The sequence below is a fragment of the Lathyrus oleraceus genome, chromosome 2 (genome assembly GCF_024323335.1).
Source record: "Lathyrus oleraceus cultivar Zhongwan6 chromosome 2, CAAS_Psat_ZW6_1.0, whole genome shotgun sequence".
NCBI lineage: Eukaryota > Viridiplantae > Streptophyta > Magnoliopsida > Fabales > Fabaceae > Lathyrus > Lathyrus oleraceus.
Window position 1 is genome coordinate 83,310,481 of NC_066580.1, and position 14,679 is coordinate 83,325,159.

The 14,679-nt window shown below is 35.3% G+C and overlaps 1 long non-coding RNA gene across 4 annotated transcripts; it reads right to left on the reverse strand.

Annotated features, from left to right (window-relative positions):
• Positions 1-1,377: 1,377 nt before the first annotated feature.
• Positions 1,378-4,981, reverse strand: LOC127118233 (uncharacterized). Of its 4 annotated transcripts, none has more exons than XR_007802135.1 (9): positions 4,603-4,981; positions 4,482-4,507; positions 4,320-4,397; positions 3,964-4,040; positions 3,633-3,871; positions 3,004-3,212; positions 2,809-2,920; positions 2,505-2,718; positions 1,378-2,111 (listed from the first exon to the last, which is right to left on the reverse strand). It is a non-coding gene; the product is annotated as an uncharacterized LOC127118233 (long non-coding RNA). The 4 variants fall into 4 exon arrangements; XR_007802133.1 differs by having other exon boundaries at positions 4,621-4,979; XR_007802136.1 differs by lacking the exon at positions 4,482-4,507 and having other exon boundaries at positions 4,603-4,980.
• Positions 4,982-14,679: the final 9,698 nt, after the last annotated feature.

Below are 14,679 nucleotides of genomic sequence, written 5' to 3' on the forward strand. Positions count from 1 at the left end.
AGGGATCAAGTCGAAACTGATGCATGATTTTGAAATGTCCAACCTAGGGAACTTTTTGATTTTTTAGCGATGGAGTTTCAAGATACAAGTGAAGAAGTGTTCTTGCACCAAAAGAAGTGTGCCCAAGATATCTTGAAAAGGTTCAAGATGAGTAACTGTATTGCAACTGTCACACCATTGGAGAGTGAAGAAAAATTGAAAAAGGATACAAATGATAAATTTGTAAGTGCAACATATACAAGTAAATCATTGGATCCTTAAGATGTTTATGCAACACCAGACCAAATATTTGTCAAAGTGTCAGGTTGTTTAGCAGATTCATGGAGACACAATCAGATTGTCATCTCACTGCATTCAAGAGAGTGTAGAGATACATAAAAGGTACAATTTATTATGGTATGTTGATGCCAAGGCACAAGAATATCAACACAAATACAGAGGTACATGGCTATACTGATTCATATTCAGTGGAGGTAAGGATGAGAAAAAGACTATTGCAGGCTACATGTTCATGATTGGAGTTGCTCAAATCTCTTGGAGCTCAAGAAAACAAAGATTTATGACTTTGTCATATTGTGAAGCTGAATACGTGATTGCATCATATGCAACATGTCAAGCAGCATGAATAAAGATGTTGCTAGAAGAGCTCAAGATCATGGGTCCAAGAAAATGAATTATTTGTCGACAACAAGTCTGCTATCGACCTGAAAAATCATCATGTGTGTCATGGTCGAAATAAGCACATAGAGGGAAGGTATCATTTTCTTATGGATCAGGTAATTAAGTTGGAACGTGATCATTGCAATTCATAATGGAAACTAGCTGGTATACTCACCAAGCCTCCGAAATTTTTTGGATTTGACGAGTTGAAGAAGCATTGGGATGAGAAGCCTCAAAAACATGAATTAGAAGGTTTGTTAGAAGATATAATTCAGTGTTTTACAACATGTGTCAAAATGTGTACGCAAATATTCGATAAAGTCGAATACTGTAGTGCGTAAATTGTATTTTGGTTTAGTATATAAACAGGTAACGTTGTAAATCAAACGAATTTCATATTAGGAAAATTCTTCTTCACAATTTAGTTTCTCTTTCTCTCTTCTCATTCTTCTTTAAACTATTCCAACAATTAGCACAAAAGTTCATTCATTCTCAGAAACATGTAGAGTAATATGCATATTCATCTGAATAGAGTTGATTGTTTCACCCTTCAACTCTATTTTCTTCTTTTGTTTTGCACATTATGAATTTTTACTTGACAGTCTAAAACTATATGCTTCTTAAAATTTTACTTGTCATTATGAGTTTGTATAAATATTTCTGCAATTGAAATGATATGAGTTCCTAATAAACAAGGAACTTACTTAATCCATCAGATTGAACATAGAAATTAAATATAGTAATAGATTTTGGCTATGCATGTCATCCTTTCTTAACGCACATGACTTTTCATCTACATACAAAGCCTCTTTCCTCCTTCTTTATTAGCTCCATTGCAACATCTTTTGTTAAACCATGAATGCCAACTTACCCTATTTATAGCCTCCATCATATATCATATAACTCACATAAAAAGAACACTATATTTTGGCATATGCTGTCATAATACAGAAAAGAAAAGCAAAAATAAAAATAATAACCGCAACTACAATAATAATAATATACAAATTTGAAGAGCCTGTAACTTTCTCAGCTCTTTCATCAAAAACAATTATTGGACTTCTCACTCTAAAATTACCATCGTTCCATACCAAAGAAGCTGACAACACAATATCCTTCTTCATTTTTCCATCTATAGTAAGGACATATGTCTTTTTTTCACCCACTGAAGTGAATGACAAAATTGCAGGATTCATTTTGCAGGATTCACTGAAATATGAAGTCCTTCAGGGGCTGTCACATTTGCGGTGTATATAGAATTTGGTCTTCCAACATTTGTGACGGTCCTTCGAAAGCTTCCTCTAAAACTATGTGTGGAACTTTGGACATTTAGAGCAAAAGATGGGTAGTTTAAATCCCTTGCAGATGGATATGATGTGTTAGAGCATATGCTGTCATCCCTCGTGATTTGTCGTAGATCAGTTGTTTTGAAGCCCTGTCCACATAAAAACCTGACATAATTCCCTTTCATCAGCCTCATATATTATAAAGATAAAATGAAGTTTCAATTTTTAAATATCAAATTTGAAGCATTTTCGAAAGTTTTTAAGCATTTTTTATGGTGTAGTTATATAATGAGTTTGATGGTATATACATTAACAATTTTGACAATAAAGGAGATAAAAACATTCACACCACTTTGAACGAATTTAAAAGAAATGAAGTATAATGCATGCATGTTTTCAAGAATGTATACGTTTCAATATATAAAACAAAAGTGTAAGGAAGGATTCTAAGATAATTTTCTTAACGTTATTTCAGTTACACATTCTATTGTTATCTATAAGTATAGTTTTAGTTACACATCATTACTTATATTACACATCATTATTTATATCTACTACCTGTTGTCATAAGAGCCGACCGAATTGCAGCCGGTGACCATGTGGGATGGAATGACTTTATGTACGCCGCTGCTCCGGATACATGAGGGCATGCCATTGATGTTCCTGATATAATATTGAACTTCAATTTTCTGGTCTCACCAAAAAATTCAGAAATCAGAGAGATTGGAGACCAGCTCGCTATGATGTCAACTCCAGGAGCAATTAAGTCGGGCTATAATATTAAATAAATAAAAAAAGTTAATCAAAAATTATTGTTAAAATAAAAAAGTTATATTTAATTTATTCAAATAGAAAAAAGAACCTTCAAAATCTCAGGCGTAACGTTGTTTAGACCCTTCGATGAGAAAGATGCAACAATAGGTGGTAAACTATCTTTTAACTCAATTGTCTTAAATATGGTTGCAGTCGGAAAGCTGTAAATTAGAAAACTATCATAAATTTTAGATAAGTGATTTTCAAAATTATTATTTATGCATATAAATTTTTTACTTAATACCTCGTAGAACTTGTATTTTCACTACATCTTTTGATTGAAGATAACACGCAGGCAAAGGAAAAGAGATTGCCATATCAATATAAGCTTGTTCTTGCATCAAGACACCAACAGCAACTACCCGAAAGGCTTCCGCGACTCCTAGGTCTCCATCACATAAAACAATTTTTCCTTTCACCAACTTATCATCTAAAGAGTTGGTTAGACAATTCCTACAATTAAAAATATTTCATTAACAAATCTTTGGTTTTAAAAGTTTTTTTTTAGTGTTTAATAATGGCCATGTTAGAGGAGACATATATTATTTTCCATATTAATTTAAATATGTTGCATTTTCTTATTAAATTAAGAGTTTTTATTTTCACTATAAAGATATTATCATTATGGAGTACTTCAAAAATATATATAAAAAATGTATTATTTGTCTTTGAAGAGAGACATGATTTATTGTTAACTGTTAGCAGTAATTGAATAATTTTTATAACACTAAAGTTGAATGTTCAATGGTATGTAATGAATTATAGAGGTTCAAAACAAAAACTTTCCTTTGTTATTTTCCATAATTTTAGTGTTTTAAATTGTTTGATACTTTCCTTTGTTATAGAGCATGATGAAAAGTGAGAGAATATTACTTATTGCAGGTAAAATCAAAAGCTTGGCATGAACCCTTCCATTTGGCAGGTGGTGGACTGAACCCTTTATCATCGAAGCTTTTCGATTCTGGCCAAACTCCAGAATCAATCACTCCAACTATAACATCACTTTCATAGTTTTGTCTTTTCACCTCTTGTGTAAAGCCAATAATCCCATGATCTTATTGTGAGGAGTTGTCTCTTTTCATCCGGAAAAACAGAAACAACTCCAACAACTCCTGCATTACAATAATTCATAGTTAACAACTTTATGAGTATTTAAAAAAATAGTATGGAAGTTTTCAATAAAAAATTAGCTTCTAAAACACACCTGCCATTTTATCGGCTTCACAACAAATCCGTTGAAACTACGCCAATAATAAAAATATAGTTTTTGTTGTCGAGTTGCTAAAATATAGGACAATTCAAAATAGGACAATTCAAAATATTAATAAACAAATATAAAATGAGCATCAAACTTTTAATTATAGATAAATAAGAAATTAAAATCATAAACTAAGGCTTAAAGTAAAAACATATTATAACTAAAGCTATATGTATAAATAGGACAATTCTAGTAAATCAAAATCCAAACATGATATCAAGTCACAACATATTAACATTTTTTGACAACCCAAGGTTAATAAGTGGTTAAAAATTGAAAAAATTATGTAACCTGTCTCTAACCTGTTGTAGCAAATAATTATAGTGGAGCAAACAAGAAGCTTCATCTTTGATGGTATCTCCGGTATAGACAATATAAATCTGCATTTTTAATTCCACATATATAATTATTATAACAAAAAAAAATACACTTATTTAAAACAAATAGAGATGATATTTATTTACTTTGGTGTTAGCAGCTAGGGGTTCATCTAAAGAAACAAAAAGTTATAATTAGCGAAGGAATTAAAAGTGACACTTAAAATAGAAAAAGAAAGGATTAAGTGAAAATGATAAAAAAAAAAACCATAGCTAGAAGAAACACCTCCCAATAATAGCATGAAGAAGAAAAGGTATTGCAACATCTTTGATGAAATATTTTGCAGTGTTTTTTATGAGAAAACTTCTTCAGATACTACCGAGGGTAGTTTAACACACCATCTGATGCCGAATCGGATTTTCAATGCAAACTATACCAAAGCTTAACCAAGTTATGCTTTTGATGCTGCCATAGAGAGAGAGAGAGAGTAGTGCAAAGATATTTCACTAAGAATCAGCGCCATAAAGTTAATGAGTATCACTCTGAATATGCAACATCATGCTTATGAATAAAGTACAATAATGCAAACAAATTAGCTAAGCTGTATGCATTAGGGTGCAGAAGAGTTTCTATTTTACATTACACATTCATACATATTGCTTTTCGCATGGCTTTCTATGTTTGGTTGATGACTCACATATTTCAAAAATGGATACATATTGCTTTTGGCATGGCTTTCTATGTTTGGTTGCTGACTCACATATTAAAAACCGGATACAATAACAGTTATGTTATAGTAAATTTCAATATATGTGATATAAAGTTTAAAACAAGACAAGATTTGGCTAAGTACTTAATTAGTTGAACAGAACTTAATCTTATTTACAATGATTCTCACATGTAAATAAAAGACATTATGTTTGCAATCCTCTCAATATCTCAAATTTAGTTTTTAGTCTCTCTAAGATGTTTCCTTTAAAAAATAATTTTTCTAAAAATTTTCATTCACATTTTTTGTACTTCCTACAATTTAGCGACAATATTTACAATTTAACGACTGAATTAGCGACGATTTTAGCAACTGTTTTATTACTTAGTGATCGAATTAGCGACAATTTTAGTATAAGGGACTGTCGCCGTCGGGATTTCACGCAGATGCCGAAACCGAGACCGCCGTCTTGTTTAAAGGAAAAAAAACAGGAGAGTCGCCATCAAATTATATTTTTTATGCCTCCACCGGAGAAGGCAAGGAGAAATAATCGATAAAACCCTCAAAAAGATAGGCGCACGGTGTCGTACCTCGGAAAAAATGAGAGACACGACCTAGCCAAGCGCAATCGCACGCTCGCAATGATGGACTGAAAAGAGTCGCCACCGAACTTTATTTATTCCTAAAAAGGAAAGGGGAAATATCGATAAAACCCAAGAAAGAACGACAATGATTATGGTCGTCGCAACCAAATCAGGGTTCGGGAGTCGATTACGCAAGGGGAAGGTATGAGCGTCCCTTACGTCCGTTGTACTCAACGGGAATCATTAGGTTAGTTGTGTGTGTCGCACCTCGAAAAATGGGGATACGACTTTAAAGCAAAGCGCGATCGTACGCTCGCAATGATGGACCGAACAGAGTCGCCACCGATCTTTATTTATTCCCAAAATGGGAAAGGGAAAATATCGATAAAACCCCTAAAAGAAAAGGATAGGATATGGTCATCGCAACCAATATCAGGGTTCGGGAGTCGATTACGCAAGGGGAAGGTATTAGCACCCCTCACGTCCGTTGTACTCAACGGGAACCATTAGGTTAGTTGTGTGCGTTAGTGTTAGTTGAAATGTTAGGCTTTTCAAGTTATTAAGTGGGAAAGAAAGAATAGAAGAGAGAAGAAATGTTTTTGGATTTTTGACGAAGGACTAAACCTAAGTTTTTTATTAGTGGGTCTGACAAGATTTACGAATCCTGCTCCTACGTATCTCAAAAGAGAAATCAAGGCTTACGTAGTTCTGGATAGAAAAATGTTTGTTTGTTGGTCGATTTTAGCGAAAGCTACTTTGTGTCAAATCGACGAAAACATTGTTGGACTACCCAAAACAGGTGGAGAAACATTGCCTTGTATTGTTTTGAAACAAAGTACCTTTCGTTTCTGAAAAGGTTTAAGAGATCAATCGCACGGCGGCGAGGAAAGAAATTGATTGATTTGATGTGTTTTGAATAATGGCGAGAACTTGGATGAGCGAGATATACATCTCGAATCCTGGTCTCAGGAGTGCATGGTATACACCATGTTCCATTTCCATCTTTATTGGCAAAAGTTTTAATAGAGATTAAGTATTTTTAGTTTGATTGAGAAAGGGTTTGAAGAAACCGTATTGACAATTTTAGGCGATGGCGAGAGTTAAGATAGGCGAGGCATCCGCCTCGAATCTTATTCTCAGGAGTGCACGGTATACACCATGTTCCATTTCCATTTTTATTGAAAAAGGTTAAGATCGGAATTAAGTATTTTGGAGTTTGAAAGACGAATACTTGTGACTTGCAAGCTCTTACAGCTTGGGTCTAATACTCGGGACTACGTCTGGACATTCCACCTAGGCAGTCTGTTTCTTTCCAATATTGCTAAGAAAACGATTCGAACATTTACGAATGTTTTGGAGGGAAGACGAATATTTATGGCTTGCAAGCTCTTACAACTTGGGCCTAATATTCGGGATTATGACTGGATATCCCCTCCAGGATAATCTTTTTCTTCCAACTTTGTTAAGAAGATGGTTTGAGATACTTACAAGTGTTTTGGAGAGAAGACGAATATTTATGGCTTACAAGCTCTTACAGCTTGAGCCCAATATTCGGGATTACGATTGGATATTCCCTCCAGGTAATCTTTTTCTTCCAACTTTATTAAAAAGAGGTTTTAAATATTAGAGTATTAAAAGGAAGACAAATATTTATGGCTTGCAAGCTCTTACAGCTTGAGCCTAATATTCAGGATTATGACTGGATATTCCCTCCAGGATAATCTTTTTCTTCACGCTTTATTTAGAAAACGATTTGAATATTAACAAGTGTTTTGAAGAGAAGACGAACACTTATGGCTCACAAGCTCTTATAACTTGGACCTAGCATTCGGGACTACGACTGGATATTTCATCCAGGTAATCTTTTTCTTCCAAATTTGCTTAAGGAAATGGTTTGAATAATGGAGTGTGGGGAAGAGAAGACGAATATTTGTGGCTTGCAAGCTCTTACAGCTTGAGCCTAATATTCGGGATTATAACCGGATATTCCATCCGGAATAATCTTTTTCTACAATTCTACAAATCATCACATTACATTCAAACAACCATTCAAAAACACAAGTACACACACTACATGTGTAATGCACAAACTATAGTTAAAGTCGTACATATTCTCATGCATGTGCACACACAATTACTTGTGTTCATACAACATATAGACATTATCATTACATTTTTGCACAAACACAACATATGCTTAAAAGACATTATCATTACTTAATAATATGTCACACACATGCAACATCACATTAACATACTAGAAGTTACTGTTAAGATGGTGGTCCCGACGGGGCATCGAACCCACGACCACACACATCACACATATACTTATATCAACTTAGTTTGCACACTGTGAATTCATAATTTAAGTATAGTACATCATGTATTTCAACTGTAACACGCAATTTCTTCTTCAGTACATTAATACAACATTACTACAAATCATTAATGCGTATACTAGGACACATCAATTACATCACAATATCATTAACTTACAAACATTCAGAGAGTATACAATACACGCATTATGATCATTGAACATGTACTGCATACTATAATCACATCACGAATTTATTAGTCATTCACATGCATAAATATAAAGCACATGAACAACACATGCGCACAAAAAAATATAGCATCCAAACAGCCCTGCATAACTATCATTTCGAAGAACAAACAAAACCTGAAACAACATCAACAGAAAGAGCATATATAGGACCATAAGCATGAAAAAAAGGGTATTCAAACAGAACCGAAATGCATAATGAATGAGCAGTATAATCAACTTATTTCTGAAATGAAATCCGAGTAGCTAACAATACGGCCAATCTCGATTCATTACCGTCAGTGGGAAACTGCTAGTGTAGTGTTGATCTGCCACTGCTGTGTCGGTCAACGCTTTGTGACTGTATTCGCTCTTCGAACTCGCCATAACTTCCATCAACTCTGGAACCTTTAACCTCAATCCTTCAACCTGCATCCAAAAGTCTTGTGGACAATAATTATCGACCCAGGACCATCTGGTAAACTATCATCCATCGGCTGCAACGAGTAATGCTGAGCCACCCGATGTGCAGCCAACCACAAATAGGAAGTTGGTAGTTTCTGAAATTCAAGCTTCTGTTGATTGGGATCATGAATGAACTTCACAACATCCTAAAAGCCAATCCAGTAGATTCTTCCAAACGCTGAAGGCCTTGTTGATCGGACGGGAACTACGTCTTTTTGAGCGATTCTCTCAGACGAACGGACCCGAATCCGGTCTGAATCCCCACAAACCCCATAACCTTATGCCGATTGGGAAGGTTATCAGTTTGACGGTGCCATTAGCTACGGTGGCGACTACGACGGAATCGTGAGATTCAGACCAGGTAACGTCATAGATTCCATCGGCGGTGTCGTAGGCGATGAGTTCGGTGATTGGGAGAGAGGGGTTGTTGATTTGTGAGGAAAGGATGCGTGATGTTCGCGGTAGGGGAGTTTATTGGTGGTTTGGGGTGGTGTAACGACGGATGAAGGTGAGTGGAAGCGAAGAAGGTTTGGATATGGTGGCGGAGGATTTAGGGTTTCGTGAGGGAGTGAGGGTTGAGATTAGGATTGGGAAATGAGTTGAAGAAGCTGAGGAAGTGTTTTTTTTGCGAGAGAGACGATGAAGTGAGGAAAATGAAGGTGGCGGTGGCTAGGGTTTCGTCGTGAAGAAGAGGAAAGGGTTTTCTTTTTATATTTTCTTTTTTCTGTAACGTTTACAGAGAGAGATCCTAATGTGAGAGTGAGGATTAGGTCTGCCGTTTAGGCAACAGTTGGATCTCTTCTTCATGAGCCAATGACATTAGTTTAAATAGTAAGGATTTCTAGGGTTCTCTTGACACACAAAGACCAAAATGTCCCTTTTAATCATTTTAATTGATACAATTAGTTTAAAAATCAAATAAACAAAGACAAATATACGTTTTTTTGTTAAATAAAAATAAATAAAACAAATAAATATTTTAATCATTTTTATTTAATTTTTTTTAATTAGATAATAAAAAAAAATTGAAATGGAAATATGAATAATCCTATTTATTTCTTGTGAACCTGTTAAAAAATATATAAATAAAAGGGCTCAAAATGAATGAAAGATGTGCGCAAAAACGCTCAAAAAATTAAAATAAATGCACCAAAATGATCAACGTGAAATAAATTTATTGGAAAAATACAGCGTTTCTTTTAATTTTGAAATAAATTTTGACCGGTTAAACAGGCTTGAGCTGATCAAAAAGTGGCCGAGAAATTAGCTGAAAAATAAATCGAGCATACCAGTTTAAACTACGCAAAACGTAGATTAATAAAATTGATGTCTAGAAGCTTGATTTTTAAAACATTTCGTCTACTGATTTGACGCACATCTGGCGATTAACTTGACCGGTTCGCCTGTAATTCCAAAAAAATTATTTCGACTGATATTCTAGGCATCATGCGGTACGGAATGCATGGTATGCTATGTAGACATGCAATAGATATGATGAATGCATTGAATTGGCGATTCAGGGTCAAAATTGGGGTATGACAGTTGCCCCTATTTAAGCGTCTTCTACTAGAGAATATGAAGCAGGACACTCTTCATATGATCATAGTGGGAGATGGTTAAATACTAAGAAGACCCGGATTTTGATCCTGAATCCCTATGACATGATGTGATATGATATGATATGACATGATATGATATGCATGGATGCATGATTCTTTTTTTTTTTTGTAATTTTTATCTGCTAGGGATATGGTGGACCCTTAACAGGAGATGCCACTAGACAGACCAATCTGTGGGGAATGCTGATGATCTATAGGGAGACAGACAAATGGTAAAAACAACTTGCTGGGGAAAACAAATCCGCTGGAGAGTCAGACACACACCGGGGAGTACTCACAGTGAAATTTGATAAACGACACTTAGAATACAAGAGATTTCGGTAGCAAGTTCACATATGACTTACTAAACCTGAATAGGAAAATTTCTACAACAGGTTCATATATGACCTGATAATACTGGAATAAAACCTCAACAGCAACGGGTTCATACATGACCTGACAATGTTGGGGAATACCAAGAAGTTCTGACAGCAGGTTCATACATGACCTAACAAACTCAGAAAAATTCAAAAAGAGTATATCAACAGGTTCATACATGACCTGATGACAAACTTGAATACTTTAGAAAATTTCCACAATAAGTTCATACATGACTTGCCGACACTGGAATAATCAAAGAGAAAGATTCTTCAAAACAGGTTCATACATGACCTGGTAATACTTGAATAAAGGCTCAACAGCAACGGGTTCATACATGACCTGACAATGCTAGAGAATATCAAGAAGTTCTGACAGCAGGTTCATACATGACCTAACAAACTCAGAAAAATTCAAAAAGAGTATATCAACAAGTTCATACATGACCTGATGACCAACTTGCACATTTTGAGAAAATTTCCACAACAAGTTCATACATGACTTGAAAATATTGGAACAAAAAGCTCAGCAACAGGTTCATACATGACCTGGTAAAACTGGAATAAAGGCTCAACAGCAACGGGTTCATACATGACCTAACAATGCTGGAACATTTTGAGAAAATTTCCACAACAAGTTCATACATGACTTGACAACATTGGAAAGATTCTTCAAAAACAGGTTCAGACATGACCTGAGAATATTGGAATAAAAGCTCAACAGCAATAGGTTCATACATGACCTAACAATGCTGGAACATCCAAAGAATTTTCAATAACAGGTTCATACATGACCTGACAACACTTGATTATTCAAAGAATTTTTAACAGGCAGGTTCATACATGACCTGACGACACTTGATTATTCAAAGAGTGCTCAAATAAAAGGTTCATACATGACCTGACATCACTTGGGAAAAAATCAAAGGGAGTTTTACCAATAGGTTCATACATGACCTGAGAATATTGGAAAACATACAAAGCAAGTTTCATCAATGGGTTCATACATGACCTGACATCACTTGGGAAAAAAGCAAAGGGAGTTTTACCAATAGGTTCATACATGACCTGAGAATATTGGAAAACATACAAAGCAAGTTTCATCAATGGGTTCATACATGACCTGACATCACTTGGGAAAAAATCAAAGGAATTTTTACCAATAGGTTCATACATGACCTGAGAATATTGGAAAAAACCCAAAGAAAACTTCAACAACAGATTCATACATGACCTGCTGATATTAGAAAACATACAAAGCAACATCATTGGAGTTTTCTAACACAAAAACCTTCAAGCTTCTGGGAATTCCTAAAAAATGATGAGTCATACATGACTCTCACGGAACCATCAGGAAAGACAGGGTAATTAAACTCTCTGTACGTGCCAACAGCAATTGGACTTTGACTGTAAGCAATGGGTTACAACTGGCTTTTAACAGATTGGTGCCAACAATAATTGGACTTTCACTGTAAGCAATGGATTACAACCAGCTTTTAACAGATTTTGCCAACAACAATTGGACTTTGAAATGAGTTCTAGTAACAACTGAGCTTGGAATAATGCCTAGTAATAATTGATTTTTACGAGACACCAATGAGCCTTAAAATAGTTCCAGGGAATGACATAGGGGTTCTGGAAGTTCGTCAGAACAAAAATGACATGTCTGGGAATTCATCAGAGAGTAAAAGAAACAAATTCTGGAAATGCATCAGAATTACAAGTGATATTCCGGAAATACAACAGAATACAGACACATCTGGTAATACATCAAGGAAATTCTGGAAATACATCAGAATATAGACACATCAGAGAACACCTCAGATAGATGGGGAAATATCTGCAAATACATCAGACAAGTTGTGGAAATACATCAATAAACCAAGGAGTAATCCGGAGATTCATCGGATAATCCAAAAAGAAAATGAACCTTAATGGAAAATTTTCTAATAGGTGCCAACTGGGTTGGATTTGAAAATGACTGCAAAAACCGGATGATGGCTTAAGGGCACCAAAGACAAACTGGAATTAGAGGTCAAAGGATATAGGATCAACAACAAGACCTGGGTCAATGCAAAATGAGCACGAAGTACATTTCGGCCATGCATGATTTGAATTCTTTTATGCATGATATATGAATGATCATGATACGAGAATGCTGATACTTGAGTGGATTGGGAGTTGTAGAGGCTTTTTACGGAGATCATGATTCCTCAACACCGAGAACTCAACCAAATATTTTATGATAGATGTTATCAAAGGAGAATTTTATCCAGCTTGACAGCCACAACTTAGCCAATGGGATCCTTTTGGAGGATTAATGAATCATGCTAGCATAATTTTAGGGCACTCGTCTTAAACTCAATAGTTGTTGACGTATGGCAGAATTTGTTTGAGCAGTTTGAAAGCACGACGAAAGAGGTTCTGCCCCTCTGTGGCTCATTTTTCCCCAGTCTGTTGGGTCTTTGGAAATGTTCACCTTGAAATTGAGTTTGGAAACAAATTGCCATGAGACTACCTCGAGATGGCTTGCCCCAAGTGTTTGAAACTTGCAATGGTTTGAACTTGACTAACCAAATGTTGGAATGGTAGACTCTTGAGTGACTGTCCTTTGGATAGTTAGACTCATTGAGCTCTGAGGTGGCTTGCCCTGGTCTGAGTCTTGAAACAAATTACTCTTGGCGAGATGACCCTTAGGGTGATTAGCTCGAATTAACTGATGCTCAAAGTGATTTGCCCCTAACTAGACTTCTTTCACTTTATCAAGTTCCTCAACTGTATTTTGTTGGGACTTCTTTGATGCTAAGTGTTGACTCGCAAATAAGATTGTTCATTAAAAAAAATGGTAATTTTAATGCAACGTTTATGCAAAAATTTGAACTCAAAGTTTATTGATATGAATGGGTGAAATACAGTGAACGAGTCGTTGATAAGAACACAATGGTGATCAAGTCATTCACAGTATGCAAGTTGGTGCCATCAAATGATTAACAAAAATCGTTTAGAGTCAAGTTAACACAACCTTGTTATAGTATGCTTTCAAAATAAACCCTGCCTCAATTAGGTCTTTTAAGGGTTGTAACGTGGTCTGGTTCACAGTTTTTTGAAACAAAAGGATATAAGGCTCAATATTTATTTTTACCCACCCCTTCTTCTTGATGATCTCCAGATCCTACGTTCAGCTAATTCGATACACGCATTCGAGTTCCAAGGGGGCTCGAAGGTGTGATGAGGATTCAAGACGAATTTTCTTGAAATGGCAGTCACCTTATTTTGTTTTTGTTGAGAATTTAATGACCTCTTTTGATTGATTTTCTTTATCCCTAATTTTTCCTGGACCACTTCTTTGAAGCTTTTCGGTCCATCGGGATGCCCTGACTTTTGCCTAAGTCATTTTGTGGTATTTGACTTAGCGGGCTTTTTTGTGTGTTTTTTTTTTTACGTTTTGACTGCCATATTATTGGTGGATGAGGATCAACCAACACTAATTTTAGCTTTTCTCAACTTCTTCGACACCTCAACATGTGTGCGAAGGATAACATGTGGTTGAACCTAATTGGAGGGTGTACATATGGACGATTTTTTTTGAAAAATCGAATGCACGATCAAACTATCTGAACATAACTACCCTGCCCCAGGTTAAGATTAAGGGTTTTAGATCCGAAATAAACACCAACTTCTAGGCTCAAAGTGGTTGACTAGGGATTAACTCCTTATCTCTTCAGTGTTTGGGGATTTGAAACAAATGCCTTACATCATCGACAAGGTTTTACTCAAAAGCATACCGCAACAATTTCAGGTGTTTCGTTTTCATCATCCTCCTTCCAATCTTTGTTAACACAACGGTTTGATAAACAAAAGTGAATGAGAGGAGTATTTTTGCTTTTAACATAAATGAAAAATGAGTGAATACGAATGGATTAATTCAAAAGATGCATAAACTTTTCATTAATCTTACCAATTCAAAGAAAACAACAATGCTTAAAAGCAATTAACAATCAACATGCAAAGAAACTACAAAAGAAGTGTTGAAACAACCAAATGATTGCCAACTTTAGAGAATTGA